This window comes from Coffea arabica, chromosome 1c, assembly GCF_036785885.1.
Source record: "Coffea arabica cultivar ET-39 chromosome 1c, Coffea Arabica ET-39 HiFi, whole genome shotgun sequence".
NCBI classification, from domain to species: Eukaryota; Viridiplantae; Streptophyta; class Magnoliopsida; order Gentianales; family Rubiaceae; genus Coffea; species Coffea arabica.
Window position 1 is genome coordinate 6,908,344 of NC_092310.1, and position 5,397 is coordinate 6,913,740.

General features: G+C 40.4%; 1 pseudogene; it reads right to left on the reverse strand.

Annotated features, from left to right (window-relative positions):
• Positions 1-3,582: 3,582 nt before the first annotated feature.
• Positions 3,583-4,732, reverse strand: LOC113706024 (delta(12)-acyl-lipid-desaturase-like; annotated as a pseudogene).
• Positions 4,733-5,397: the final 665 nt, after the last annotated feature.

Below are 5,397 nucleotides of genomic sequence, written 5' to 3' on the forward strand. Positions count from 1 at the left end.
CTATTTGGAGAACAGGAAGTTATGGTACTGATTCCTGGTGTTGGAAGAGTTTGCTGCAGGCTAGGGGAATACTGGAGGAGGGAATAAGAAAACAGGTGGGAGATGGTAAATCCATTAATATTTGGGAGGATAGATGGGTTCCAGGGTCTGGTGATAGCAAAGTTAAGACTAGGAGGGCAGGGAATGTTGAGTTGCAGGAAGTAAGTAAGCTTATTAAGGAAGGTGTGTGGGACAAGGAGCTGATAACCAAAGTGTTTGATAGGGACGAGGGTAGGCAGATCTTGAGTATTCCCCTTAGTGAGGTGCCTAGAAAGGATAGGTTATTTTGGGCTTTTTCTACTACTGGTGTGTACACTGTAAAATCTGGTTATAGGCTGGCAAAGAAAAAGAAAAGGATGGATGGAGAGGTGTGGATGGAGGCAGGAACCAGCTTTGGGAGGTCAGGTGTAAATCAACATTGGAACTTCCTCTGGGGGCTGAATGTGAAACACAAACTAAAGCATTTCATATGGAAATGTTTGCATGGTATTCTACCAGTAAATGCAATGATAAGGGAACGATGCTTAAAGGGAGACCATGTGTGCAAAGGATGTGGGGAGGGGCCAGAAACCACTGAACATATGTTATTTTTTTGTAGCAACGCTAAGCAAATATGGAAAGCTGCACCCCTGAACTGGGAGGGACTGGAGGATTACAGACACAAGTTTTGGCATTGGTGGGAAGGGCTTAAAGAAGCTGTGAGCATGGAGAAAGGTATGGAACGGATTTGTCTGACAATTAACCTACTTTGGCAAATCTGGAAGTCCAGGAATGATAAGCAGTTTAATGGTTGTGGGAGGGATCCTTTGGTTGCAGTTAATAAGGCAGTAGTGGAGTGGCAAGAGTATCAGGAAGCTCAAGAGACTGAGGGGGAAGTTAGGGATTGTGGCACAAAGGCGAATAAGGATGTGCATGGTTGGGAAAGGCCTCAGGAGGGATGGATCAAATTGAATTCTGATGCTGCATTACAAAGTAAGGGAGATAGAGCAGGCTGGGGAATGGTGGCGAGGGATTGGCAGGGGTTGATGTTAGGAGCATGGGCTGTACCATCCTCAAGCGCTTCAAATCCAAAACAAGAGGAATCAATGGCTCTCAAACTGGCTATGAAGTTGGCAAAGCAACAGGGGTGGAAAAAGGTGGTGTTTGAGGTAGATTGTTTACAGGTTGTGGAAGAGCTTAACAGGGAAGGTACTGAGAGGATTGAGTCAGTGGTGTTTGAGGATATTAGGAGTACTCGGGAATTTTTTGATGAATGTTGTTTTACTTTCACTAGGAGAGTTAACAACTTTGTTAGTCATACCCTAGCCAAATTGGCAATTAGCTTAGAATATTCAGCTGAATGGAAGGAGGTCTTCCCAGCATGGCTGCATGATCCGGTGCAGATGGAGTGTAAGGGCAGTTGCCCAGCCTTGTTGTAATTCGATTCCACACATTAATAGAACGTTGTCGTTTGGAAAAAAAAAAAAACTGCTGTATCCTCGTCTTCCTCCATTCTTTGACGAACAAGTTTTCAATTTAATATAGGGTTTTGATTTTGCTTGAACTTGAATTTAATTCTAGGGCTACAGAGAAAATTGTAATATAGAACTTGAACTTTGAATTTAATTCTTTGACGAACAAATTGATTTGGTTTTAACTTGAATTTACTCGTCCTCCTCCATCTTGTAAGCTCAAAGGCTTTTTTTTTTTTTTAAGAGAAACGTAAGCCCAAAGTCTGATGAACTTGTAATTATTTAATTTAATTACACCAAAATCAATTTTAACTAAATAAATTATTTAAAGGTTCTGTTGTCTACAATGATCACAGGTCTAATAGTCGGAGACCCGGTGATAATAGTAGTGACCCTGTTGACACAAGAAACGATGTCGTACAAAACAAATCATGCACAAATCATTTCTAATGGCTTAGGTTGTTTGCCTCCTCGGAGAGTCAACGTCAAGGACTTGTGAAACGGCTTCTTTGTCCCAATCTTCAGTGCTAAGGCACTGGTAACAGAGGGTAGGACCGTCGTCCATATTCCGTACATTATGGCAAGGTTAATACCTAATTGCCTCTATGCTCAAATTTCGTTGCAGGCTTTTTTTTTGAAGATTCGAAATCTTACAAGCAAGAACGGAAACAAAAAAAAAAAAAAAAAGAGAGAGAATTTGTACGTCAAACCACAGAACTTTTAGTCGCCTAACTACTATAACCTACTAGTTAAGTTGATAGCTGTGAATTAGTTATTTTAGACAGCTTAGTAATTCTTTGGCCGTATCCATCTTTCTTGCTAACATCGGTAACTATAAGATTTAATGGCCCAATTAAAATAGATTGAGTTAAGGGTTAAGTCAAAAATCACTGGTAAAAACTGTTAATCTAACCATTATTGAACCATTATTGACCCGTGATGACATATTATGAATAAGTAGTATGTTATTCGTATTAGTTTTAGATCGACCCGGAGGTTTCTTTCGTGCTTTGATGGCAATACTAGTTGAAAATTTCTGGTGTTAATGAGGAGGTTGAATCATGTAGAGCTAAATTTAGCTACTTTATAGTCAAGCCTGTTATTTACATTTAATGAGTGCATGTCCACAGCAGTATTTGGTAAATTCTAAAAATGCCTTTAAACTTGTACCATGTTTATCTAATAAATTCTGTTATTCACTAATTGCAGCATATCATCTTTGCCAAGTAATTTCAGGTGCTGAAGTTGTAGTAAAAATAGGTTTTTGGCGGGCCTTTTTCCGGGTAGGCCCGATCGGGACCCGGCCCATTGACAGGCCTACAGAGATTATTAATTGCATAAAATATGCGACATAGTTATGCTGCTTAGGATTAGGTTTTTTTTTTTGTCAAAATGATCAGGATTTAGTTAATGGTAGGATTTTTTTTTTTAGGGGTGTTCCGCAGGAAGTAGATCCAGCAAACTATTCCCCACCCTCCACAACTTGCTAGCAGCAAGGTTCGAACCAAGGATCTAAGACTTCATCTTCAGCAGCCTCAACCGCAAGACCAAACCCCGGAGGGCAGTTAATGGTAGGACTTAGATTACGACGTTCAAGCATTTCGTAATGCTGTAAGGAACCTTGGTCCACTTTTTAATTACATCCCAGTGTATAAGCCTTACTATGGTGTTAACTGTAGTTATATCACGTGGATCAATGTTTATACAGTAATTCTCAAAAATATAGAAATCATACGTATCTCACTTGTGGAACCTATTGGTTTTATTTCAAAAATATAGAAGTCATTTCTGAGATTATATATACACACGTTGATTAATTATTATTTCAAATAATTGGTATTGACAGTTGTTGAGGAGCTTAAAACTCAAAACAATACCAATTTCAATTGGTATTGACACAGGCTATGAGTTTATTTTTTTTTTTTTTGTCGAAAGGCTATGAGTTTATTAGCACAAGGTAATTTTACGCAAAGTTAGACAATTGACAATTGGCTGAGCGAAAGACAGCTACTTCTTTCTCCCCAAATGCCAATTTCAAAGATACAGCTTCACTAATAACACAACAGTCTATTAGGTGATCAGGATCAGATAATTTCATCAAATCTTACTCTTGTACCAGAATACACCCTTGCTTCCCTCATCTGGCTCAACATAAAGACACTCTTTTGCCTCCCTCCACATCGCCTTGTAGAGAGGAGTGCCATCAAATCGGTAATACTCTCCCAGAATTGGCTTCATTGCTTCAGTTGCCTCCACTGCGTGATAATGTGGCATTTTTGAAAAGAGATGATGAGCCACATGTGTGTTTGTGATGTTATGGAAGACCTTGTTCAAGACACCATAATCTCTATCAACGGTTGCCAGCGCGCCCCTCAGCCAATCCCACTCTGATGAATCATAGTGCGGCAATGAAGGGTGAGTGTGGTGCAGATACGTGATGAAAACAATGATGCCATTTAGAACAAGCCACGGTAGCCCGTAGATGCATATAAGCCAGGCTAGCCCTTTTGCCAATGCTACCCGATAGAGCAGGTGAGTTGTTACAATGACACCAACATCGGAAATGTAGATTTGAAGCCTCTCACGCAAAACGATCATATTGTCTGCCTGAAGCATTGACGGCCAGGTACAAGGGCCAGCCCAGCACAAGGGTGATCGCCAGAGTGATGACTCTGCCTGGAGGGTTGTTCAGGTACTTGTAGTACCACTCTATTTCGGACTTTGGCTTCGGCACAAAGACTTCGTCATGTTCGATTGATCCAATGTTGGAGTGGTGGCGGCGGTGGCTGTGTTTCCACGAGAAGTAGGGGACCATAAGCGCAGAATGGAAGATAAAACCAACGGTGTCATCCACCCATTGGTAGTCGCTGAATGCATGGTGACCGCATTCGTGGGCAATGACCCAAACTCCAAGGAAAACACAGCCCTGAAGAATCCAGTAAATAGGCCTGACAAGATAGTTGTATGGAGAAGGAAGGAGATGGAAATAAGTTGTAGCAATGTAGTAGAACAGACCGACAAGGGTCAGGTCATGAACAAGATACGAGAATGAGCGAAGGAGTGATCTTTTAAAGCAGTGAGGTGGAATGGCTTTCCTGATATCACCGATGGTGAAGGGAGGCTTCGAGTATGGGGCTCTATGGATGGGGCTTTTCTTTTGTTCATTCGTGGTTGTTAGAGCAGACAAGCGGCCTCCGGCTTCCATTTCGGTAAAATGCTCTCTCTGTTTGACACAAGCAGATCATATGGACACTGTGGGTGAATTTATAGCAGAAAAGGTTAGACTCTACATTAGGTATTTCTAAAGGATAGTCTTTCCTAAAAGTGGAACTATTTCTGTTACACGTAATCAGATTCAAAGTCAATCTTACGGTGAGAAGGTCACTTCAATTATTATTTTTTTTCTCTATACCATTTCTGGTTTCAATCTCTTTCTCATACTCTATTTCTTGCCACGTGTAAGGCTGCAATTGATCCGAATGGAGTTGAGGTTTGGTCTAAACACGGCAAACAAAACTCAATTTTGTGAGACTCAAACTGGACGAGCTTGCCCTTTAAAACTTGAGTTTGAGTTCAAACTCCAGTTCAACCTAGTTGAATTTGAGTTCGAGCATATTTGAAGTCAAATAAACATTTCATTCTAATAAAATAATAAAAATATAAGGAACACACATGTAATTTCATCACTAAAAATATAAACTATAAAAAATATACAAATTCAATCCTGCTTGATGAGCTAAAGGATTGAATATCTATATATTTTGCTCGACTCAACTGGCTCACCAAGCCAACTTGATCTTGAGTCGAGCTTGATGAGTCAGCTCAATTTGTTTACAGCCCCAGTCACATCGTAATATACCCAAAAAGAGTTGCAATAAAAACTTGAGGGATAATTTTAGAAACCTCG